At 55.8% G+C, this 25,444-nt stretch overlaps 1 pseudogene; it reads right to left on the reverse strand.

Annotated features, from left to right (window-relative positions):
- The window catches only part of LOC138820394 (ninjurin-2-like), a 28,749-nt pseudogene extending 5,168 nt beyond the window's left edge, over window positions 1-23,581 (reverse strand).
- Window positions 23,582-25,444: the final 1,863 nt, after the last annotated feature.

Here is a 25,444-nt window from a genome sequence, read left to right on the forward strand (position 1 = left end):
CGGCCGCCTAATCCCGCCAGGGCGTGGTCCCGGGCTGCCAGTCCGGTTCTAATCCCCGACTGGCCTAGAAAGCTCCACCGGCCCTGGCTGGAGCAGCCCTGCCCTGAGCGCAGAGGCCTCGGCGAGGCTGCGGTGCCACGCATGGCCACCGGGGGGCGCGCGGGAAGCAGCTGGGAGACCCCGGCCAGCTCAGCCAGCCAGCGGCCTGGGAGAGGGGTCCTCTGACCCCTGTGCGGACACAGGAGGTCATCAGAGCATGTCCCCAACAAACATGCTGGGAGAGGCCACAGGCAGGAGTTTGGGGGCCCCGGTTCCTTCTAGAAAGTCAGGGAGAGGGTTCAAAACCAGCCAGGGAGGCACAGCACAAATGCCATAGATGGTGGTAATGGGGAGGGGGCTCGGGTCCGTGAGAGAAAGAAAAGGAGAGAGAAAGAGCAGAGAGAGAGGGAGGGAGGGAGGGAAAAATACTTGCAGAGAAAGAGCGTGGTGCTGGTAGCTCACCCTTGTAGTCATAACTCCAAAAGAAATCAACAATCCAATTAACAATGGGCAAGCCGGCGTCGGTGGCTCTGACCTGTCATCCCAGATCCGAGGACCCGGTTCAACGCCAACCCAGCCAGGAAAGTCCATGAGACTCATCTCCAAGGAACTACTTTAAAAAAAAAGCCCGAAGTAGAGCTGTGGCTCAGCGTGGTAGAGCCCTAACCTAGAGCAGAAAAGCTCAGGGACAGTGGCCCAGGCCCTGAGTTCAAGCCCCACTAGCCACAAATAAAGATCCATAATGGACAAATGAACAGATAATCCTGTACAGATGGCCAGGAAAATGGGGGTTGCAGGGAAAGGAGAGGGGGGTGTTGTACAACCCGTGCTAGTGTGGATACCCAAGCAAACCCCTCCGTGCAGTTAACACACACTCACTTAAAAAGACAACATGTGGGAAGAGATCAGCCTAGGTTGGGAAAAAGACCAAATATTCCCACAGGGAAAGCACAGCCAGCCGGACTAGACAGAGTTACCAAGGCAGGACAGGCGGGCAGGCGGGCCCAGCCCTACTGAGGACAATGCTCCTACTGGCTGACGAGCCTGGAACAATGTCATTCAGTCAGGCTTAGGAGAAGCCTGTAATCCCGGCTCCTCAGGAGCTAGAGGTTGGGAGGACCCATCTCCACCTGCCAGCCAGGAGATGGTGGTACCTGCCTGAGATCCAGCTACAGGACGGCAGTCTGAGGCTTTTAGTCCAGGATCGATGACAGGCATTGAAACCCTGCCAGGGCCTTTGCCGCCCCCCCCCCCCAGCGTGAGGAGGATGAGAACAGTACGGGGCGGGGGACCCGAAGTCCTCTGAGGACTCCATTTATTCTCCAGAGACGGGAAGGCCCCCACCGTGGGGGCTAGTCTGCCTGGGGGTTCACGTAGCTCAGGTTCCCATGGCCTCTGGGCAGGGCTGTCTTCCCTGGCCACCGGCGCCTCTGTGAAAACAGCACAGACGACACAGCCCGGCCTGGCCCAGCCGCAGCGGCTCCCGTGCTGAGCTCAAACAAGCGTAGGCTGGAGGTCCTGACCTGTGCCATTCGGCACACAGCCCGTCCCCGGTCCCCCCCCCCAGAGGCTGGCAGGGCCACCAGCGTCATCCCGCACGCCTGGTCTCCTGGGAAGATTTGGGGCACAGCGGCGCTGGGGGCTCATGCCAGTCACCCCGGCTACCCGGGAGAGCAGAGAGGCTCACCGCTCGGAGCCAACCTGGGCGTGAAGAGCCGGAGACTTCATTTCCAAGAAGCCTCAAGTGATGGAAAGCCAGCCTTGAGCAAAAGCAGCTGGGGGACGGCACACAGGCCCCAAGTTCAAGCCCCAGGACCTGCACAAAATTTTAAAAAACGATCCCGCCGGCTGTGTTAAAGCTTAGGAGTCTTGACCTCCAGGAGCCCACAGGTCTGATCCCTTACAGGGATCACAGTGACAGTACACATGTTCCAGGGATAGAATGTTCTAGAACAAGTGGGATTACTCTGGTCCTAGGGATAAGAGCAGTTGACAGGTCCATCACCAGGGAACCCACACGCATTGGAGATGGCTCCAATAGGAAAGACCAACAGGCCCACCTCGAGGGCCACAAGATGGGTGGACTTACTCCCATCAGGAGCGAGACTCCCAGCGGCCATGGGCAAACTCCTGGACTTCCCCCTTCTCCCTCCCACCTGCCAGGCTGGGCTGGAATGAAAGGTCTGTCCTACACGCAGCCTCCCGTGGGACCCAACCATTCCAGGTCATCAGGCAGGAAGCCCGAGTCCCCCAACCCCAGCAAGACGGGCCTGCGGCCGGAGGACGTCAGGAAACCCTGGAGGACAATGACCATTAGAGTTTTGACCGAAAACACACGCCCACCCGCTCCTGGGCACATGGATTACAGGCTTCATGGCCAGTGTTGAGTATGACTGACAGGCGCTGGAACCTCTGGTGGGCGGGGCCTAGGGGAAGGAAGTTAGGTCATTGGTGGTGTGATCTCGAAGGGGAGTTTGGGGACCCTGGCTCCTCGCTCTTTTTTTGCTTCCTAGACACAAGGTGAGCGAGTCGTCCTCCATCAACGTTCCTTTGTCACCATGAACAGTCACCATAGGCCCAAAGCCACAGCGCCAAATCCACGGAGCCAGAACCAACCTTTCCTGTCGGCTGACTCACGCGATTACTTGGATGCCACAGCTGGGCGAGCCAGTGGCTCACGCCCGTCATCCCAGACTCCGGAGGCTGAGATCTGAGGATGGCAGTTCAAAGCCAGCCCCGGACAGCAAAGTCTTTGGGACTCTCATCTCCAATGGAATACCAGAAAACCAGAAGTGGCGCTGTGGCTCAAGTGGTAGAGTGCCAGCCTTAAAGAGCTCAGGGACAGTGCCCAGGCCCAGAGTTCAAGTCCCATGACCACCACCACCACCAAAAACATCTTCGTGGGTCTGTCCTGATCCCTGAAGCCTAGCTCCCCGCTGAGAGACTGATGCCTCCCACTGGCTATTTGCTCCCCTTCCTTCCCAGGCTTGTAATTATGGGGTGCGTGAGAAACTCCCAAGGGATCAGGGACCCCCCAAACAGGCCTGTGTTCTTCCCACGGCTCACACGGCTCAGCAAGTTCGGGGGGTGCCCTCTCCCCTCCCCTCTCCTGCCCTGTCAGCATTCTCTGTACTTTCCTCCTTAGGAAGTTTCCATTTCCCGAGGTCAACCAGTAACTTCCTCTGGGAAGTGAGGTTGGGGTGGCAGGGGGGGTCAGGGGGCCTTGACTACAAAGCCACTTACTCTCCAGAGGCTGGGGTCACCCCCAAAAGCTGGAGTCCCCGGGCTTCACGGCATACAAGGTCACACCCAACCTCGGTGCAGAGACTCAGGCCCCAGGCCTGCCCGGCTGGCACACAACCTACATGGTGAAATGCCAGAAGGATCTACTTTACGGAGAGGTGAGAATTAAATGTGCCGCTGACTCTCAAGTCACAAGTGCTGGAGAAGTTGGTTGTTTTCTGAGAAAAAAAAAAATTCATTTTTTTGGCCTACTGGGATCCTGTAATCAACCTGTGGGTGCGGGTCTGGATCATTTGCATATGATTTGCATGAGCCTGCCCTCTTTCCCCGTGTGCACACGCAGGGCCTGGTCAGGGTGCATCTGCCTCTTTGTCAGGCTCCCCAGGCTCCATTGTGGGGGGCTGCCCGTGGCTCACAGCCCCGTGGGACGTGGCCGGCGAGGTGCGGGGCTGGTGTGGAGACGGGTTGGTGCTGTCCTGGGTCCCCCGCGGGCTTCGGGGGACGGCGGATCTGGGAAGCCGGGGAGGGATGAGCGATCGGGTGTACCCCGTCTCCTCTCCCCATTTCTCAGTGGAGGGTGTGCCGTGCGGGAGAACTGAAGCTGTCAGAGGTTGCAGAGACACAGACAGACAGACAGACTGACAGACCGACCGACAGACCTTTGGGCTCCCTAGAGGAGCAAGAAAGTAAATGCACTTGATCTCAGGAGTCCTTGAGGCCGGGGCCAGGGGCACAGCAGCCATGCTGGCCAACCTCCCCGCGTCCCCGGCCCCGCCTGGACCCCAGGCCGAGCTGCACGGCTCCAAACCTGACCAGCAACCCTGCCAAGATGGCTCAGGGCTGAAGACCCAAGGCAAAGGCCCTCCCCGCAGTCACGGGCACGCACGCGGCTGGCGGCGGCCGGGACTCGGCATGGCTGGGCCGCGCAGCTGGGGGCTGTGTTTGGCGTGGTCTGCGCTAGGCGGTTCCTCCCGTGTCTGATGGTGCATGGGGTGGGGCAAGCCCGGGCTGGCCCGTCCCTTCCCCTGGGACACCTCACGGGGGGGGGACACGGCAGGAGGGGGGGACACGGCAGGAGGGGGGGACACGGCAGGAGGGGGGGACACGGCAGGAGGGGGGGACACGGCAGGAGGGGGGGACACGGCAGGAGGGGGGGACACGGCAGGAGGGGGGGACACGGCAGGAGGGGGGGGACACGGCAGGAGGGGGGGGACACGGCAGGAGGGGGGGACACGGCAGGAGGGGGGGACACGGCAGGAGGGGGGGACACGGCAGGAGGGGGGGACACGGCAGGAGGGGGGGACACGGCAGGAGGGGGGGACACGGCAGGAGGGGGGGACACGGCAGGAGGGGGGGACACGGCAGGAGGGGGGGACACGGCAGGAGGGGGGGACACGGCAGGAGGGGGGGACACGGCAGGAGGGGGGGACACGGCAGGAGGGGGGGACACGGCAGGAGGGGGGGACACGGCAGGAGGGGGTGCACCCCCCACCCAGGCCCGTCCTCAGCTGCCCGCGAAGGATCTTGCTTTGCAGACGTGGCTTTATCAGCAAAGGGACACAAACCAGACCAGGATTCCTACTACTTTGTAGGAAGAGGGTGTCTTGGTTATGGGGGGAGGGTCTCCCCATCCTCAAACGCCCCAAACATTGTCTGTGGACAAACAATTCACCTCATAGACACGTGCTGTGCTTTTTTTTTTGCGCCGGTCCTGGGGCTTGAACTCAGGGCCTAGGTGCTGTCCCTCAGCTTTTTGTCCCAGGCGGTCACTCTTACCCCTTGAGCCAGGATGGCTCCACGTCCCCAATTCTCCGTGGTTAGAGACACAAATCTCACGGGCTTTTCCGCCCAGCTTGGCTTTGAACCACCAATCCTCCGCTCTCAGCCTCCCAAGCAGCTGGGATGACAGGCGTGAGAGCCGGCGCTCAGAGGCTACGCTCGTGTCTGATGACATCTTAGGGAGAGGCTTGAACGCTCTTCTGCAGCCCCAGCGCTTGGCTGGTGGATGGACGTTCCAGGCCTCTTCCGGGCCAGGGTTTCAGGCTCCCGCTCGGCCAGCACCACCCTCTCTCCCTCGGAGCCTCGAAGCCATGGCCCAGAGGTGGGAGAGACAGCCCCCCTCCCCCAGGCTGCCGGGGACCGGGGAGGGGAGGAAAGTCAGCAGGCTGCCGGGACAGTTTGTGCCAGGCGAGGCCGTACATTTTCTAAATGCCAGGATGTTGGGTAATCTCTCAAGAGCGAAATGCATTGCTATTACAGCCCTTCCTCTCCCTCCACCCTGCACCCCGAGCCCCAACACTTCCTCTGCAGCTGATGGCGTGGTGGTGACTCACCGTTCCTGTGCTTGTGTGTGCACGTGTGTGTGTCTGGCGTTGGAACTCGGGCGCTCACAGTCGCTAAGAAGATGCTCCACCACTTTTTGTCGGTGGTGGAACTTGAACTCTGGGCCTGGGCACTGTCCCTCAGCTCTTCAGCTCAAGGCGGGCGCTCTACCCCTTGAGCCACAGCGCCACTTCTGGTTTTCTGGTGGTTCACTGGAGGGCAGAGTCTCACGGACTTTCCTGACTGGGTTAGCTTTGAACCGCGATCCTCAGATCTCAGCCTCCTGAGTAGCTGGAATGACAGGTGGGAACCGCTGGTGTCCAGTTTTAAGTCTATTTTATGTCTGAGCCAGCCTCCTCTTTACGTTTTCTGCCTAGTCTGGGATAGCCAGGCATACCCAGATTCTGTTGCTCGAGATGAGGTTTCTCTGCACTTTTTTGCCCAAGCTGGCCTCGACAATGGTAATCCTCCCCCAGCCCTGCCTCCTCCAGTGTTCTGGGGTTACAGGTGTGAGCCACTGCACTGGGTCCCGTTCAAACTTACCCTGCTAACGTTCCGGTCTAGCTAGGTTTCCAAGTACCCTAAACCCAGGGTTGTTTTACACCCTGTGTACAGAAGCACAAGCACTTGTTTTTGTCAGTTGTGGGGCTTGAACTACTAGGCCTGGGCGCTGTCCCTCAGCTCTTCAGCTCAAGGCGGGCGCTCTACCACTTGAGCCACAGCGCCACTTCCGGTTTTCTGGTGATTCATTGGAGATCAGAGTCTCACGGACTTGGCGCCCCGGCTACTCAGCCTGCCTCAGCAGGCTAGGATGACAGGCGTAAGCCACCGGCGGCGGCGCCCGGCCCCTACTTGTTTTTCTGCTTCTTTTGGCATCGCTGGGGATGAACCCAGGCTCTCAGGGCCTCAGAAGCACTGGACCCCAGAATTGAGGTCTTTGGGAGCCATCGGGGTGGGCTCACCTGAAGAGTGGCAGAGTTCGGGCTGGCCAAAACACAAGCAAGGGGGGTGGGTCCCAAGGATGTAAGAGACAGCGATTTCCTTGTTGTTAGACTATATTTTCATTCATGTGGTGCTGAGGACTCGAACCCAGAGCCTCATGCATTCTAGGCAAGCACTCTACCATGAAGCCACCTTCCCAGCCTTTCTTTTTATATCTCCTTTTTGTGGCACCAGGAATTGAACATGGGGCCTTCCCTGTGCCAAACAAGGACTCTACCCCTAGCTCTTCTATACCGTTTTTTCTTGCTACTGAGATTTGAACTCAGAGCCTTGTACTCTTGTTCTGTCATCTGAGCCTTGCTCGAGTGCCCATATTTTGTTTTTATGACCGAGTCTTGCTAACTTGGCCTGCACAAGCCTCAAACTAGCAATCCTCCTGTCTCCGCCTCCTTCGCAGCTGGGATTATAGGTGGGTGCCAACATGCCCGGCTTATTTGGGGTTCGATGATTTTTTTGTTTTGTTTTCTTGAGGATCTTGCCAGGTAACCCGAGCTAAGTCTCAAACTCAAGATCCGGCTGCGTGCTGGGATTGCAGGTATGTGACAGCATTCCCGCCTGTATGGATGGCTTTTCAAGCAGAGTTCACAGTGAGCACAGGGGCTCTTAGAGATGCGTGTTGGGTCATTTGCGGGTAGGCTACACTGGAGGGAAAGTAGAAGAGACAAAGGACTGGGTGGAGGCAGGCAAGGACTTGGACACAGCCAAGAGTGACTTCAGTGGTCACTGTGGGCGGGGAGTACGGCATGGTTGCCAGAAGATTTAAGGTCAAAGCACACAGCTCTGAAAGCGCAACCCAGCCGCCAGCGACCTTCCCAGTGCGCGGGACCCGGCGTGGTTACCGCGGGATAATTATGTCTCCATTGTCATAAAGACCAAAGGAGCCGATGACCTATGAAGGCATTTATCAGACAAAAGCCAACAGGTAAGCAATGAAGCACGGCAGGCCGTGACCCCGCCCCCCCAACGGGGACCACGGGGCCACAGATCCACGGACTACACCTGCGTGTGGCACTGGGTTCCAGGGCTCGCTCGCTCACACAGACAACTTCTTAACCTTCTCCCTGCCTCCCTGTGTTTCTAAAAACAATTCAACAGAGCGGGTGCGGTGGCTCAGGCCTGTAATCCTGGGAAACACATGTCAAAGGAAAACAGACTGATCCTCATTTTCCAGATGAGGAAACTGAGGCACTGATGGGAAGGATGGGCCCGGGACAGCAGAGGCCGAAGGAGGAACTTGTACGCCCTTTCTCCTCCGCCTGCAGGTTTTTATTTTTTTCCTTTTTCAAGAAAGCTGTAAACACCTGAAAATAGAGTTTAGGAAAGAAAGCGACCCTTCAGCCATAATTACAGCTGGAGTGGGCCGTTTCCTCTAAAGATAACTGGCTAAACGCAGTCCGCGGCCGTCCAGGGCCGGGGAGGAGGGAGAAGGGCCAATTCTGCCCAACACTTGGAAAAGAGGAAACGTCTCTTAAATGGATAGAAGGAGCCAGGTGCCGGTGGCTCGCGCCTGCCATCCATCCCAGCCACCTGGGAGGCTGAGAGCTGAGGATCGCGGTTCAAAGCCAGCCCAGGCAGCAAACGTCTGTGAGACTCTGATCTCCACGAAACCACCAGAAAACCTGAAGTGGCGCTGTGGCTCAAGTGGTAGAGCGCCCGTCATGAGCAAAAGAGCTCAGAGACAGTGCCCAGGCCCCAAGTTCAAGCCCCACAACCGACAAAAAATGATTGGGGTGTATGGCTCAAGTGGTAGAGCACCTGCCCAGCGGTGCCCAGGTCCTGGGTTCAAGTCTCAATGAAAAATAAAGTACAGAGATCCAGGATGCATTTGAGCCGCTTTAACATGCCTTTCCCCTTTCCCGCCTGGGGGGGGGAGGGGTGCAGGGAAGGGCCGGGAGAGCATGGCTCCAGTCAGGGACTGCAAGGGGCGGGCGCAAGAGCGTCATGCAGCGGAACCGGGCTCGGGAGACCGCAGGGTTGATCAGAGATGGACGGGGAAGAGCTCAGAGCCGGCAGACCCCGGCGTCGCCGAGGGCTCAGGGCGTGGAGTCGCCTGCCCCCTCCATTTGCCGAGGGTAAGGGGAATGGGAATTCCACCAGGCAGAGCACGCAGGAAAACAAGTCTTGATTTCTCAGTTTTCCTGGTGGCAAACCAAGCGCGTTAGTCACCCTTTGATAGGGCCCAGGCGGGGAGGAGGGTGGGAAGGCAGCGGCCTCTGCTCCAGACCTGCCAGGAGCAACGCCCAGGGGGAGAGGGTGTGTGTGTGCACCCAAAGGAGACACCCAGCAGGTCATCCGGAGAGACACAGCCCTCCCGCCTGGGATTGAACGGCCCGAGCTGCCCGCACCAGTCACTGGCCACAGTGAAGGTCGTGAACCTGGTGCCACCGGCCTGGCTCAGCTCTGGCGGGCTGGCGGAGGGGGTGGCGCTGTCGGGGACCGAGTCGGGAAGAGAAGAAATTCTAGAAGGTCACAAGAACTCAAAAGTGAATGAAGCACCTGTGGCTCATGCCCATCATCCCAGCTACTCAGGAGGCTGAGATCGGAGGATCAAAGTTCAAAGCCACCCCGGGGAAAGAGGCTCCAATAAGCCACCAAAAAAGCCCGAAGTGGAGCTGCGGTTCACGTGGTAGAGCACCAGCTTTTGAGCGCAAAGAGCTCGGGGACAGTGCTCAGGCTCCGAGTTCAAGCCCAAGGACTGACACCCAAGAGCCAAGAATAAACTGACCAACGCTGGGGCCCAAAGAATTTATTACCAAGGTAGTAAAACCATATTGGAGGCCGGGGGCATGGTTCAAGTGGTAAAGCGCCTTGCCTAGCTCATGCAAGGACAGGAGTTCAAATCTAGTCCCACCAAAAGCCATCACACTGGGGGAGGAATGCTGGCGAGGCCCTGGGGCTTTGGCTCGGGTAGATCAGGGTGTAATTGAAGCGGGCGCTGGCAAACTTTGAGGATGACTCAGGCACAATGTGAAGCCCCACGGGGTAAATGAAAACACTCCTCCAGCCAGGGCAACCACGGGCAGGGTCTGATTTCCTGTTCAATGGGATTTCTTTTGGGGGGGGGGAGGGTCGGTCGTGGGGCTTGAACTCAGGGCCTGGGCGCTGTCCCTGCCCTCTTCAGCTCAAGGCAAGCACTCTCCCACTTGAGCCACAGCATCACCTCCGGTTTTCTAGTGGTTCGTTGGAGACCAGAGTCTCTCAGACTTTCCTGCCTGGGGTGGCTTTGAACTGAGATCCTCAGATCGCAGCCTCCAGAGTAGCTGGGTAGACAAGCAGGAGACTCCACGCTCAGCTCAAGTTCCTGTTTTAACTACAGATCCTCAGGTTCTCCAATTAGTTCACGGAAGTCTTGAGCTTTGTCCATAAGGTGAGACTTACTGGGGACCTTGCCCGGGCTGTTTTATTGTCTGCAGAGATCCCAGGACACCAGAGGTGTTGGCCACACAATCGATAGAAGGCAGCATGTAAATAAGTGGTCTAATGCATATGCACGACAGGCAAAGCCATAATTTGCATATTTAATATGCAAACCACACAGCAGGTAAAAATATTAGAGGCTGGAGGTTGGGACCGCAATGGTCGAATGCATGCTTTGTACCTCTAAGTCCCCTAGTTCTTTCCCGAGTACCCAGATCAATCCTGACAGGGGACAGATTTACATCTCATATTGTGTAAAATTGTGTTATTATATAATTGTGTAAACACACACACAGAAGGTCAGGGGCCAAGTTCAAGTCCAATACTGACACACACACACACACACACAAAACAAGCCAAACAGTGACCAGCTGGTAACAATTTGCCTGCTATCCCGCCAAGCAAACACAAGATCCCGAGTTCAAAGCCCAGCCCTGTACAACAAAAGACCAAACTAGCTTCAGTATGAAACCCTGTGTAGAAGGATATCACTAACAGCGGTTACAAACCCACACCGCAGAGACCGGCCCTCTTTCCCGTTTTCTGTTTCAAAGAATCACAGTAAATGTCAGATAACTCACAAGTCACACTCACAGCTCAGGGTGGGGCACGCCCGGCTTTTAGTGACTTACACTCATTAACTCACTCAATCCTAGTAAGAAACCAAGGCAGAGAGAGGCTGAGCCAATTTCTCCAGGGCAGACAGCCCTGCCAGGAAGAGACAGACCCAAGCAAAAGACAAACCCAGCCAGGCCAGTGTCAGGACCTGCTATCTCAGAGCCCTATGCTGAAAGGGAAGGGGGTGCGGAATGGCCCACGCACGACTCTTCCGTGGTCTCTTCACCTTCCGTGAGCCCTGTGAGAATGACAAACAGATATGCCCATGTTACCTAGGACTGCAGCTCTGGGTTTGAAGTTTCAGTTTTTCTTTGTACGGGGTGGTGGGGCTTGAACTCAGAGCCCCGGGGCGTTGTCTGAGTTGTGTTTGGTTCCAGGCTAAGTAGGGCTCTATCTCCAGCTAATTTGGGAGATAGAGACTAGAAAAGTCGTGGCTTGAAGCCAATACAGACAAAAGCTAGTAGAACCCAGAAGCTTCCAAAGCACACCGGGTAATCCCAGCTACTCCAAAGGACAGAAAGGGAGGACTGAAATTCACGGTTAAGCCCAGGGGTGGAGGAGATTAGCACAACATCCTATCAGACCCAGCGCCAGTGGCTCACACCTGTCATCCTAGCCTACTCAGGAGGCTGAGAGTCGAGGATCTTGGTTTGAAGCCAAGCCCAGGCCGAAGAGTCCCTGTGAAACTCATCTCCAGTGAACCACCAGACAATGGGAAACGGTGTTGTAGAGCCCAGGCCTGGCCAGTCCACAGCCCGTCCCCTCCCCCCAATTTCCTAACTCCAGTATTGGGGGGAGGGGACGACAGGCAGGAATGTGATCCCATGTTGCTTTGCTCCCTTTATTTTTGGTCCAGCTCTCGAGTTTAAGCTCGGGGCTTTTCACATTCCAACTTTCTCTCTCCTAGCCGGCACCCTTCTACCGCTTGATCCACACCTCCAGCTTGGTTTTTTGCTAGCTCATTGGAGAGGGAGTCTAGGTTACTGTCCTGTTTGTATTATATACTTGGATGGGAAAAGGATGGACCATCCCAGGGTCCCAGGTGACTCCTGCCTCCAGCTAGACGGGGGGGGGGGGTCACCCCTGATCTCTCCTTCGACTGTGGACACTGGGCCTGCACTTTGTGCCAGGATTTGGGCTTTCACTGAAGAGCTTTGGCAATGTCCCTTTTGTTTTTTGTTGTTGATCAAGGCTAGTGCTGTACTGTTTGAGCCACACCTCCACTTAAGCTTTTCGCTAGTTGGAAATAAGCCTGAAGAACTTCCCTGCCCGGGCTGGCTTTGAACCTTAGATCCTCAAGATCTCTAGGATTCACAGATGCGAGCCACAGTGCTGGCTCACTTACACAGGAGTTTTGAATAATTACCACCAGCCTTTGCCTTCTGACACCAAGGCCCGGGGGCACTGTGCCCTCTGGCCTTCCAATCCCCCTACCCCCCATCATCCTCCCGAACCCCTCCCTGCCTCTCCTCCAGAAGCCGGGGCTCTGGGGAGGTGAGAGGTATACCCCGTGCAGATCGGAAAGCTGGGGCCTGGGGACTTTTGTTGTTGAATCCTTGAGCCCAGCAAGCAAGCCTGGTTCAGGAAGGGGGGAAGGAAGACGTTTCAAGCTAGGATGGTACTTGGGGAGAAGTCAAGGCATTGCAGCTCATTAGCTTAGATTAGACCCTGGTTCTAAGCCGCACCGGATTCCAATCTTCCCTAACTATCGCCCAGCAAACACCTGCCCGGGAGGCCAAGGCTTGAGTTAGGGTTGGGCGTGGCCTTGAACCTCCTTTCAACAGGTCCACCCGGGGTCCCCCCCCCCAGAGAGCTGGCTGGGCCCAGAACCACAGTTGGGCAGAGAGCTAGGACCCTTGAGCCAAGTCGTGTCCCTGGACCTCCAGTTTTAGGCTTGGAGTGGATGGGAACGTCCAAAGGGAGAAAGAAAACACAAAAACCCCCAAACGCAGCTGTGAACACGGGCTTTCCTCTCTCCACGGCCACCTCGGGGAGGCCGAGCAGGAAACCCAAGTCCCTTCCGTGAGAAAAAGAACCGAAATAGTCCCGAGGCCCTGGCCCGGTCAGCGGCCCCAGAGGGGGAGCAGGGAGAGGGGAGGGGGGCAGGGAGAGGGGACGGAGGCGTGGAGGGGGGCCGGGCGCAGGCTGGATTCGGCTGTAGGAAAGCGGAGGGCTGGTCTGTTTCTGCTTTTTCTTTTTCTTTGTGGGAGGAGAGGCCGAGCCTGGGGGGGGTCACCCTTGTGCTGGCCTTGGCCTCCCCACCTCTGCTGGGCCTGGCTCAGCTGACCTTGTTTTCCCAGGTCCCGACCCTTCCAAGGCTCTGGGCTCCGCAGCCCCCCACCCCCTTCCAGGGTGAGGCTTCACGGGCCTCTTCCTTATGAAAAGGATCTTCAGATTCCCGGGAAGGCCTCGGCCCGGCCTTGGGCTGGCTCTGTGCCCTGTGGCTCACAGGCTGGTGGAAAACTGTGGCTCTTTCTTCCCCGCGGCCCTAGCTGACCCTTCTCCATCCAGCCCTGCTCCAGGCCTCTGCAAGCGGGTGCCTACCTCAGCCCGGGCGGTGGTCCCCAGCCCGGGGGATTCTTCTAGGAGTACTCAAGTCTCCCCCACCCCGGGTGCGGTCAGTTCCCGAACTAGGTAGAAGGACAAAGGGAGCCCTCAATCCAGGGGCAGTCAACAGAAGAGGCTGAGCCTCTTGCACGATCCTGTAGGCCCGGACGCTCTGGGCCGGGGTGTTGCCCAGATTCATCCTGGGACCCTGGGTGCAGCCTGCCGGGGCAGGGGGTGGGGCCCGCACCAAGCCACCCCTCCCCCTGACACCCCGTTTCCTTCTGCGGGCTGCGGTTTCTCAGCGTCCAATTCAGGGCCTTGCTTATCGATGCTTTCCCACTAAACTACATGCCCCTCCCCCGCCCCCACCACAGCTTTTAGCCATTAGTCTGGCGGTGCCCTTCCCCCCCCAATTCCTGAAACCCCTTCCCTCTCCCCAGTCGGCTGTCTAACAAGAGACTAGTTTGCCCCTTTAGTATGATCTTTGTTGTCGGTCCTGAGGCTTGAACTTGGGGCCTGGATGCGGTCCCTGAGCTCTTTTGCTTATTAAGCTAGTGCTCTACCACTTGGAGCTGCAGCTCCACTTCTGGTTTTCTAGCGGAGATGAGAGTCTCTCGGACTTTCCCTGCCCGGGCTGGCTTTGAACCGTGACCCTCAGATCTCAGCCTCCTGAGGATCACAGGCCAGCCCAGCTTTCGGCTACAGCCGTGCATGGCTAGTGAACTGGAGATTTCTTGGACCTAAGCTTCCCACAAGATATCTCTTGCCCCCCGCTTTTTTGCCCCCACCGCCTTCCCCCCCACGCCTTTTTTAAGCTTTAGCATAACAGAGGAGAGGCGGCACAAAGCAGCAAGAGACCAGAAATGAAGGCTCCCCCACCCCTCCCTCCTGCAGCTTTTTATACTTTCTGAGCTGCGTGGTTCCACGTGGCCGAGCTCACGTGGCCGGGGCCTGATTGCCTCCCTTCTATCCATGGCCTTCCTCGGAGGGAAGCAAGAGGCCTGGGGGCGGGGGGGACTGTGTCATGGACGGGAGCACTGGGCCTCCAGATGAAATTGGGTGACCCCCCACTTCCCAGGGTGTTGGGGTTCTCCAGGAAAACCCCATTTTAAGAAACACCACCCGTGTCACCTGCGACCGAAGAAGGCCAGAAGAAAACAGTCATCATTAAAACCACCTGCGCCTTGGGACCCTGACAACAGGCCGGGCATGGTGGGTCACACCTGCGGTCTCGGCTGTTCGAGAGGCTTCCAGGAAGGAGTCTCGAAAAACAAACGCAAAAAGCGCTGTGAGCGTGGCTCCAGCCACAGAGCTGCAGGCCTGACACACGCCGCGTACTGGGTTCGATCCCAGTGCTGCCCGGCCCCCAAAGACACCCCCAACACACACACACAGTCCTGAAAGCAATGTTACTGACTGCTGCTGTTTACTGAGTGTGTGGAGCTTGCTTTTCTAATCAAGCGCCAGGTGAGATTCCAGAGCTTTCGTCTTTGTATGGCAAAAAGATTCTGGTGTGTATGTGTTTTAATTATGATGAACATTTCCCTTTGTTGTTCTTACAGAGGAGAGGATGGAGGTATGTCAGTGGTGTGAGTCGGGAGTGAGTGTGTTTCCCTCCGTACGGTGTCCGCTGCCCCCTGGCTCTTTCCCTGTCCCTCCCATCCGTCCCCACCCACGAGCTGTACAGTTCACTTTCCTGAGTGCCCGTATCTCCACTGCTGAGCCTTTTCACCCTTCCACCCTCCAGTTCCGTACACTCCCAACCCTTCCACAGATAACGCACTTGAAAGATTCTGGTGCATTAATTAGGACATATACATATCCAAAACCTGGTTTCGATGTATCTCAGCCTTGAATTTAGGATCGCTCTCCCACCTCAGCTTCCCCAGTGCCAAGATTACAGGTATGTACCCCCTCACCTGCCATGTTCACATATTTGATCCCCTTAAAAAATAAAAATAAACCCAGGGATGACGTTGTACCAGAAGAAATGAACTCATAGCCAGATGCTGGTGGCTCACGCCTGTCATCCTAGTTGCTACTCAGGAGGCTGAAAGCTGAGGATCACAGTTCAAAGCCAACTCAGGAAAGTCTGTGAGACTTTAATCTCCAATAAAGCACTCAGAAAACGCTAGGAAAATCTGCGAGACTTTTATCTTCAATAAAGTACTCAGAAAAATCTAGAAGTAGTGCTGTGGTTCAAGCGGTAGAGCTCTAGCTTTGAGCAAAAAAAGAAGCTCAGGGACAGTGGCTTGAGTTCAAACCCCAGGACCAGCAAAATAAGAAAGGAAGGAAGGAAGGAACTCATTACCTGACTTCTGTAACTGTAACCCCTCTGTACATCACAATAACAATTTAAAGAACAAACAAAGGAGAATTTCCTCTTAGGCTGCTAGTGGAGCTCAGGGTAGATGAAGCCTGGCCAGGCCCTGACTCCATCCCCAGCACCTACCTCAAACAAAACTGAACCACACAAACAGAAAACAGACTCAGGACCGAGAGGGGAGGGCTGGGGCTAGCACGGACAGCTTGGAGGAGGGAGAGGAAATCTAGGCAGAGGAAAGAGTATTTAGAAGATGCAGACGGGTTTCTCAGGAAGCAGTGCAGATCCACGCACCCAGGACCTGGATTCTGAGCTCTACGAAAAGTTGAGTCTTTGCCTGGGGCGGTGGGTGTGGGGGGGATTATTAGCAGCCCCATATAAGAACAGCATGTTTAAAAACTGAATGTTTAAATGACTAACTCCAAGCTTCAACTCATTAAAATGCCTTTCAGAGTTGTAGGGGGTGTGGCAAAAAAATAACATTTTGAGAGTGATCATAGATGTATTTCTGTGCATTTGATTCTCCCCTCCCCCCAAATAAAAAACCTATAAATCAAGAACTGATGGGGCTTCAGAACTCAGTCCGGGGTGGTAGGAGCCAACGGGAGAAGCCGGGAAATGTTCTGGCTGCAGTTGGAGACTGGTTTGGAGGCAGGCCAGATGAGAGGTTCAAAGTCTAGAGACCAGATAAAACCGACTGAGAGAGAATCTCTCCTCCATGCCAAGATTAGCATAAAGCGATAGCATTATTCAACCCAATTCTGCTTTGATTTCTCCAACCTAAATCTGACTCAGCATTCTACATTTGCTGGAGGCCTGGGAACCCGGCTTTCGCCTAATCCTTCTTCACGAAAACCACACTGGGCTCCTGCCCAGCCACCACACAGGTTTTGGAGTCAGCCAGGGAGGGACTTGAAACTCGGGCACGGCTTTCTTGACTTCTCTGGGCCCGGGAAGCCTTCCTGGGAAAAGGGCAACATACACCCCCCACGTCATGACAGGTGAAGATCAGCATGGGCTCCCCTGACACAGGTGCCATTGTTTGGAGACCTTTCTGCAGGAGAAAATGAAGCGGAGCATTTACTCTTTCCATGAATCGTCCCAGATTTTAAAAAATATCATGTCTAGGATGAGGCTCAGACATTAGGTTCCTTCAAGATCTGGAATGGTTCTGTGTGTGTGTGTGTGTGTGTGTGTGTGTGTGTGTGTGTGTGTGTGTGTGTGTGTGTGTACACATGTACCCTAAACTCAATGGCTGGGCACTGGGCACTGTCCCTTACTTTTTTAGCTCGAGGTTGGCACCCTACCGCGTTGAGCCACAGCTCCACTTCTGGCTCCCCCCGCCCCCCTTTAGTTAATTGGAAATAAGAGTCTCATGAATTTTCCTGCCTGGGCTGGTTCTGAACCACAATCTTCAGATCTCAGTGTCCTGAGTAGCTAGGATGACAGATGTGAGCCCGGCCTCTCTGCTGCATCCTCCCTCGCCCCCCACGAACAGCCTCTGTCTCCCTATTTTAAGAGCCTGTGAAGGAGGCACCAGGCTGGGCCACCCTTGCTGGGGTACCATCCAGGGCACCTCCCTTCCAAGAACAGATAAGTCAGGTCGGAGGAGGCAGCAGCTGATGCGGGAGGAGGAGGGAAAAGACTGCAGGTCACATGGAGAATAGAAGAAAAATCTCCCTCTCGGCTGGGAAGGTGGCTTTGTGGTAGATTGCTTTGCCTAACCTGCACGAAGCCCTGGGTTCGATGCCTCAGCACCACATAGGCAAAAAAAAGAACCAGAAATGGCGCTGTGGCTCAAGAGGTAGAGTGCTAGCCTTGAGCAAAAGAAGCTCAGGGACAGCATCCAGGCCCTGGCGCCGGGGCCTGGAGCTGTTTGTTTTCCCCAGGCCTGGGGGTCCCTCGCCCCGCTGTGGGCAGTGCTGGCTCATTCAGGGGTGTGTCGGCACATTCAGTTATGCACAGTGCTGTGAAAACCGGGGGCTCAGGGACAGGAAAACCCCACCCTGACTCCTGTGGGGGGGGGGACCGTGGCGGGCAGCCCCTTGGCCGCCCAGTGTGGCCATATGCTGATCAGGACCGAACACGCACATCCGGACGGACAGATTCCACGCCCAAGGGCACCAGACAGACACGCCGAAACAAAAGGACCCCAAAGGGCCTGGGTTAAACAAACCGGCTTCTCCATCTGGTAGAGTGGAAACAGGAAGGATGGAGAGCGCGGCCTGGCTCAGGGCCTGGCTGCCGCCCGGCCCGGGCTCCACACGTTGGGATCTCTCTGTGTGCGTGAAACAGTCCTGGGGCTTGAACTCAGGGCCTGAGCTCTTTTGCTCCAAGCTCATGCTCTACCACTTGAGCCACAGTTCTCCTTCCAGCTTTTTGGTGGATCATTGGAGATGAAGAGTCTCACAGATGCCAGGTGCCAGTGGCTCACGCCTGTCATCCTGGCTATTCAGGGGGCTGAGATCTGAGGATCTCAGTTCGAAGCCAGCCTGGGCAGGGAAGTCCCTGAGACTCTGATCTCCAACGAACCACCAAAAAACCAGAAGTGGTGCTGTGGCTCAAGTGGTAGAGCACCAGCCTTGAGCTGAAGAGCTGAGGGACAGCGCCCAGGCCCCGAGTTTAAGACCCACAACGGACCAAAACAAAAGTCTCACAGACTTTCCACCCAGGCTGGCTTTGAACCTCGATCTTCAGCTCTCAGTCTCCTGAGCAGCCGAGATGACAGGCGTGAGCCACTGGCGCCCACCCAGCACCTGGCAGGTCCTTTGCGGAGGTGTGGAGGTGACCCTCCAGACTTTAGGGTGCAATGCTGGGGGGCTCCTTCCCCCCCGTTTTCCCCGGGCCCCGCGGCCCGTGGGAAAGCTCCAGCTGCCCTTGTGCATTCTTCTTCTGGTGTAGACCCCTTGAGAGTGGGCTGGATCACAGGAGGGACTTCCTCCTCCTCACACCCTCCCCACCTTTCCATTATGTCTCATCTCGCCCAGCAGACAGGGCCGCCCTGTCAGCACAGCTGTCTCCCAGGCGGGAGGAAAGTCAAGCCATCTTTCATCAGAGCGGGCGCCGACCGGCGTGGACTGGTGGCCGGCAAGTACCGACAGTGACAGCCCGGGCGTCTGGGCTTCAGACGCCCGGGCGTGTGAGGTTTGGCTGCTGGGGGTTCCCAGGGCTCCTTCTCCTTGGGCCCTGGCCCACCCGGGCCCTGATTGGCCACTTCCTACCTGGGTCTGCGCAGGGCTTGCTCTTGGCTCGCCTGGGAGGTGTGTGTGTGGACGGGAGGAGGGTGAGAGACTGAAGACATCCAAACCCAGGGCTCCTGCCACTTCAGCCTTTACCACAATCCCCGCCCCCTCCCACCAACAACATTCTAGCACATTCCAAGATTACACCCCCCCCCCCGTCACTGCACAGCTATGAAACCATAGCTAATTCTATATAAACTATGGTCTGTTGCTGTTTCCTTTTTCTCTGCGTTGTACCTGCCTATGAGAAGCTTCTAGCTTTGCACTCACGGAAAGCACCGGACAGACGCAGCCAGGAGCTGGGGGCTCACACCTGTCATCGGAGCTTACTTAAGAGGCTGAGGAGGAGAGGATTATGGCTCGAGGCCAGCCCGGGCCAAAAGATCCGAGAGACTACTTTTTCCAGCAAGGCTGGACACAGTGGTGCATGCCTGTCACCCCCACCATGACGGGAGCCTGAAGTGGGGGTGGGGGCCCACGCGTGGGCCTGAAATCATACGCATCGTCCCAGCTCCTCAGGAGGCTGAGGTCTGAGGATCGAGATTCAACGCCAGCCAGAGCAGAAAAGTCCCTATGAGATTCTTTTTTTTTTGTCGGCTGTGGGGCTTGAACTCAGGGCCTGGGCGCTGTCCCTCAGCTCTTCAGCTCAAGGCGAGCGCTCTACCACTTGAGCTACAGCGCCACTTCCAGTTTTCTGGTGTTTTATTGGAGATAGGAGTCTCATGGTCTCTCCTGCCCGGGCTGGCTTTGAACCTCGATCCTCAGATCTCAGCCTCCTGAGTAGCTAGGATTACAGGTGTGAGCCACCAGCGCCCGGCCCTATGAGATTCTTATCTCCAATGAACCAACAGGACACTGGAAGTGGAGCTGTGGCTCAAAGTGGTAGTTAACCTTGAGCACAATTGCTCAGGGACAGCGCCCAGGTCCTGAGTTCAAGCCCCACAACAGACAAAAAGAAAAAGAAAAAAAACAGTGGAAAAATAGGGCTATCGGTGTGGTTCAGGGGTATCTTAGCAGCCTTGAGTTCAAATCTCCAAGTCCCGCCACGGCTTTGAGCTCAGACAGGCACTTAATGGCTTGGGTTTCCCATCCCGGAGTGGCCAGTCCCTGAGTCCTTCTCCTTTTCGTTGACTAATATGGGTTTCTCGAACCCAGGACCGGCAGGAGTCTCTGGTAAGGGGGAAGGTTCCCTTCCAAGGCTCAGCAGCAGAGGCTCCACTCCGGAGGCCGGGCGGGCACCCCGGAGCCCACGTTCCCCCACGGCGCCATCCTGTCCCCCACAGCTCTGAGCCGTTCCCCGGAACACCGCACCACCACGGCAGTACTGGGGCCTGAACTCAGGACTTAGTGCTGACGAACAGGCACCTGGCCTGTCCCGGACCTCAAACGCTCAGCCCTCAAGCCTCAGCCTCCTGAACGGATGGGCTATATGTGTGTGCCACGCATCCCGCCCTTCCCACCCTCTTTTTAAGTTGACCAATGAAAAACGGTATATATTTGTGATACATCACTTGACACACACATAGACACATGCATGCCGACACACAGAGACACATGCAATCACACGTGGACACACAGAGGTACATGCAGATGCACATGTGTGGGCGCACACACACACACACACAAACACACACACACACTGTGAGGCCAATAGGATAGCGGCACTCAGAGCCCTTCCCCCTCCCCCCCACCCCCGCCGTCCCAAGCAGGGGGTGTACAGAGATGGCCAGAGGTGTTAAATCCATCAGGCCACTTATATTAATTTAGCCTCATCCTAAGTAATGCAAAGCTTAAAACCACGGTTCCCCTCCCCCCCACATACACTTTCTTCTATTACACATGAAAACTACAAACAGAACCATTATCGCTAAAAGTTGCCAGCCGCTGGTACCTCTCTACAAATACTGGTGGTGATTGTGTCACATTTTGGGGAGCTAAATAGCGCATTTATGTCATGGTTAATTGTATCATTTCTTCCACCTAATTATAAGCTTTCTAAGGTCAGGGGCCATGTTTTATCCAGTGTTTATTCTGCACAGAGCCAGTTAAGTATTTGGGTGTGCTTTGGTTGGGTGTGGTAGTACATGCCTGTAATCCCAGCACTTAGAAGGATAGTGAATTCAACACTAGCCAGAGCCATGCATGCAGTGATATCCTGCTGGGAAAACAAACAACCCTCAAAATATTTGTCCTTTCTTTGATTTGGTTGGGGTCGGGGAAGGATGGAGTATCTAAGAGGAGTTACTCAGTGCACATGCTTGTTTGATTTTGGAGACAGAGTCTTGCTATTGTAGTCCAGGTTGACCTCAAACTTTCAATCCACCTCAGCCTCTTGAGTGCTGAGATTACAAGTGTACACCATCATGCCTGGCTAATCTGTGTGCTTGACACACATGACATCTCCGAGACGAGCATCAAAATGGGGACAGCAATATTTCTGCGGCAAAGAGAGTTCTCTGGTTTCAGTGCTGTGCCCTTATGAATCTGGGTTTGGGCTCACAGAGGTGGTGGTGTAATTACAGGATGAAACACAGCAAATCCTCAACACACTTTCTCCTTGTCTTTTTCCAAGGTGAAGAACTCACACCAACGGGCCTTGTGGCACGGCACAGGTCAGTAAATAGTAGATGAATGAACCAGTGACCTCGAGACCTTAGCTACCAGCAATTTACAACACCCTCCCCCCCGCCCCTTCCAGGAAACCATCCAAAGCGAACAAGGCAGGAGTCACATGCATTCAGGGTTCAGAATTGTAAGTGTGAGTATGTCTTGTGGAAGGAAAGCAGCCCTCTGTCCCTTCGGGTCCCTTATTGGCGTATAAGTCCCTGGCCTGAAAGTTGGGGTTGTTTAATGGCTAAACTAACCTATCAATTCTTTTTTTTAACCCCTTTTTCTTTTTGGTGGTACTGGGGTTTGAACTCAGAACCTGACTTGGCCTACCACTGAAGCCACGCCCCTCCTGCTTGAGCCACACCCCTAACGGCCTAGCCACGCCCCCACCCGGATTGCCATGCCCCGCCTCCGTCGCTGGAGCCACGCCCCCAGCGCTCTCTCATTTACATGCAGGTCCTTTGCCTGCAGCTCAGGATTGTTTCAGCCCTCAGCTCCTGAGAACCCAGAAAGCCAGCAGTCCTGTGCCCTCAGCAACTGAGGACCCAAAGGAGGCAAGCACCAAGTGCTGGAAAAGGAGAACACTCCTGGAAAGGCAGAGTCCGTGCTCTGGCATGGGCCTGGTGGAGGGACTCGGAGCCTTTCTGGGACCCCGGACCTCTTGGCCACGGGTAAAAGAGCGGTGACTTCATCCAGCACTCTGATGGGGTTGGCGCCCTAGAGAGAGGGACAGGTCAAGCAAGGATGAAAGACCCCAGGCCGTGGACAGTGCCCGTGGGAGAAATGACATCGATGGTAAAGTCAGGGTGGGAAGGGGGGGGTCCCAGACAGAGCTGCCCAGGGAGCGGTGAGCCGACAGACCGATGTCCAGCCAAGGACAGCGGGAACCAGGGACAGAGCTAGCTCTGAGGGGGCACTGGGTGTGGGGTGGGGGGCTGGTGCTGGATGGGGTGAGGTTCCCCGGTGTTCTAGGTACACCAGTGCCTGCTGGTGCTTGGGGACCAGAGGAGCCAATCATGAAGGCTCTGCCAGGCTGGAGAGGCTGGAATCACACACACACACACACCTTCCACAAAAGCAGCTCTGAAGAACTAGTGTGCTACTAATGGTTTAGTTTGAAGATCAGGTTCAAGGATAAAGAGTCATGATCATAAGCTGGGCACCGGTGGCTCACGCCTGTCATCCTAGCTACTCAGGAGGCTGAGAACTGAGGATTACGGTTCGAAGCCAGCCTGGGCAGAAAAGCCTCCATGAGACTCTTATGTCCAATGAACCAACCAACCAACCAACCAAACAACAACAAAAAAAACCAGAAGTGGCACTGTGGGTCAAGTGGTAGAGCACTCACCTTGAGCAAAAGAGCTCAGGGACAGCGCCCAGGCCCTGAGTTCAAGTCCCACTACTGACCAAAAAAAAAAATCATGATTGCCCAAGTCCTGTTCTGCCCTGTAGTTGTCCTGCTTCTGTGAGGACCACAGAAACACGGGCTGATTAATTGATTAACTGATTGACTGATAAATATTTCCTTTTCAGCCAGGGACGGCAGACAGCAACCTACCTGTGCGCCCCAGACCCTTCCGTTCCCTTCTGCGATCAGAAACTCCGACGCCCCCTAAACACACCCCGGGCAGGGAGGGAGGACAGAAGGGACCCCCGACCTTTCCTACCAGTGTCCTGAATCCCCTCCCTTACTCCGGAGCCGCGGTGTCCCCGTCCCAGCCCCGAGAGCAGTGCGGCCAGGCCACGGGTGGATTGCGGGTTCTCCAACATGTGAAACGCGGCGTGGCGACCGCCGGGCGCGCTCAGCCCCGGGCCATCATCTTCCCAGCCCTCCAGCCCTCTCCCTGCCCCCGGGGTTTTTTTTGGGGGGGGGGTAAAGGGAGGGACACACAGAAAGTGAACTCTTTCCTGCCAACACCGATCTCTTAGCTCTCTGATGGGCACAGGGAAGCGGAGCCCAGGGGGCAGTTGGACCATCCACTTCTGCCGTCGTCGGGCAAAACCAGTGAAGGGGGAGAGAGCCCAGGTGGGGGAACATTCCAGAAGGGGGAGAAGGCGGGGGTCGGGGAAGTTGGGGTGATCAGAGCAGCAGTCCTTTGCTTCACCCCTGCTCCGTCACCCCCCTCTTCACCCCCTGGACCCGGCTTACCTGAAGACTGACCACGTCCCTCTCTGGCTCCATGTTTTGCTTTTCTTTAGCTCCTTGTGTTCACTCAGGGCAGGCAGCAGACTGCGTGGGCTCCTGTTGACTGGGCAGCGTGTGTGTGTGTGTGTGTGTGTGTGTGTGTGTGTGTGCGCGCGCAGTGTTCAGGGGTGGGAGAGCGCACAGAGCCGGCTGGACAGGCCTGCTATTCATCCAGATGATGCAGGACGCCCGTCTTGGCCTCAGTCCCCCCCTCCCAGGGTGTACACGCGTGCAAGGCAAGCGCTCTACCACTGAGCCGCCTTCCCAGCCCCAACAGTGCATTTTTAATTGACGGATTACTTGACACCCCTAACTTCTCCCTTGATCGGACAGACAGACGGGGCGGGGGGGGGGGGGGAGAGCAGGGAACCGTCTCTCTCCCAACACATTTCATGAAACCAGTTGCGCTTTTCCTGCCAGGAGTGAGTCTTTTTTTGGAAAGTGTTTTTATTTTTGCCCTGTTTACCTTAGAGCATGCAAACTTCACTGGCGGGTCCCGGGAGCCAGTTTTAGTACAGGCTGGAGCGGTGTGGCCGTCTGGATGGGTGCAGTGAGGAGTTAGAGAGAAATCCATGCAGAGTTTAGCGAGGGGCAGGGGGTGAAGCAAGGCACGCGTGCATGCTCACTACATTCAAAATGTCCCATGCAAAAAAGAAGCCAGGTACCGGGGGCTCACGCCTATCATCCCGGCTACCCGAGGCTGAGATCTGAGGCTAGAGGTTCAAAGCCAGCCTGGGCAGGAAAGTCCCCATGAGAGTCTGATCTCCAACCAACCACCAAAAGCTGGAAGTGGCGCTGTGGCTCAAGTGGGAGAGCACCAGCCTTGAAGGGGCAGTACCCAGCCCCCGAGTCCAAGCCCCAAGCCTAATATAGGTGGAAATGTGTGTGTGTGTGCGTACGCACCTGCCCATGGATACACACACACACACAACACACACAGAGGTGATGTCTTGATTTCCTTTAAGTGTCATCAGGAGATGGCAGGCACCCTTGAGATGAGGACTAAAAGAATAAGTTTATGAGCTTACGTGGACTTGGGTCAGTCCTGGGGGTTGAACTCATGGCTAGCGCTCTACCATTTAAGCCACAGCTTTTCCGGCTTTTTCTGTCTGTGTAGTACTGAGGAATCAAAGTCAGGGCTTCATGAAGCATGCGAGGCGAGCACTCTACCACTGAGCCACCTTCCTAGCCCTGGGTCTAATTATTTAAACGAGAAACAGTCTAGCTGTGCTCCAGTAGTTTCAGAGATCAAAGGGGAAAAACGAGATGGAGGAAAAAGTCTCCTTCCCAACAAAAACCTGACTGCTGAAGGTATTATCTTCCCGGAAAAAAAATTTCTTGAGGGTAGCAGAAGCTAAAAATTTAGTATGTCCTTTTTCTTTGAGTTCTGTAGCTGTTCTCTGCAGCTTTTAAATACCACGGACGTGGTAGAATTGAACCCCCTTTGTTCAATTGTTTAAATATAATAGGAGGGGCTGAGAAGGTGGCTCAGTGGTAGAGCGCTTGCCCTGCATACACAAGGCCCTCCTGGATTTGATTCCTCAGCACCACATAAAGAGCAAAAGCTGGAGGTGGCGCTGTGGCTCAAGTGGCAGAGCGCTAGTAGTAGAGCTGAGGGACAGTGCCCAGGCCCAGAGTTCAAGCCCCACGACCGACAAAAATTAATATAATTAACATAATAGGAAAAAAAAGATGGCTGCATCTGGCTGAAGGGAGGTAAAACCAGGATAAGAAAATGCAAAGGAAGGGGCTGGGAAGGTGGCTCAGTGGTACAGCGCTTGCCTAGCATGCATGAGGTCCTGGGTTCGATTTCCTCAGTACCACATACACAGAAAAAGCTGGGAGTGGTGCTGTGGCTCGAGTGGTAGAGTGCTAGCCTTGAGCCAAAGAAGCTCA

Source organism: Dipodomys merriami, unplaced genomic scaffold (assembly GCF_024711535.1).
Source record: "Dipodomys merriami isolate MVZ:Mamm:240054 unplaced genomic scaffold, mDipMer1.0.p SCAF_877, whole genome shotgun sequence".
Classification (NCBI taxonomy): domain Eukaryota; kingdom Metazoa; phylum Chordata; class Mammalia; order Rodentia; family Heteromyidae; genus Dipodomys; species Dipodomys merriami.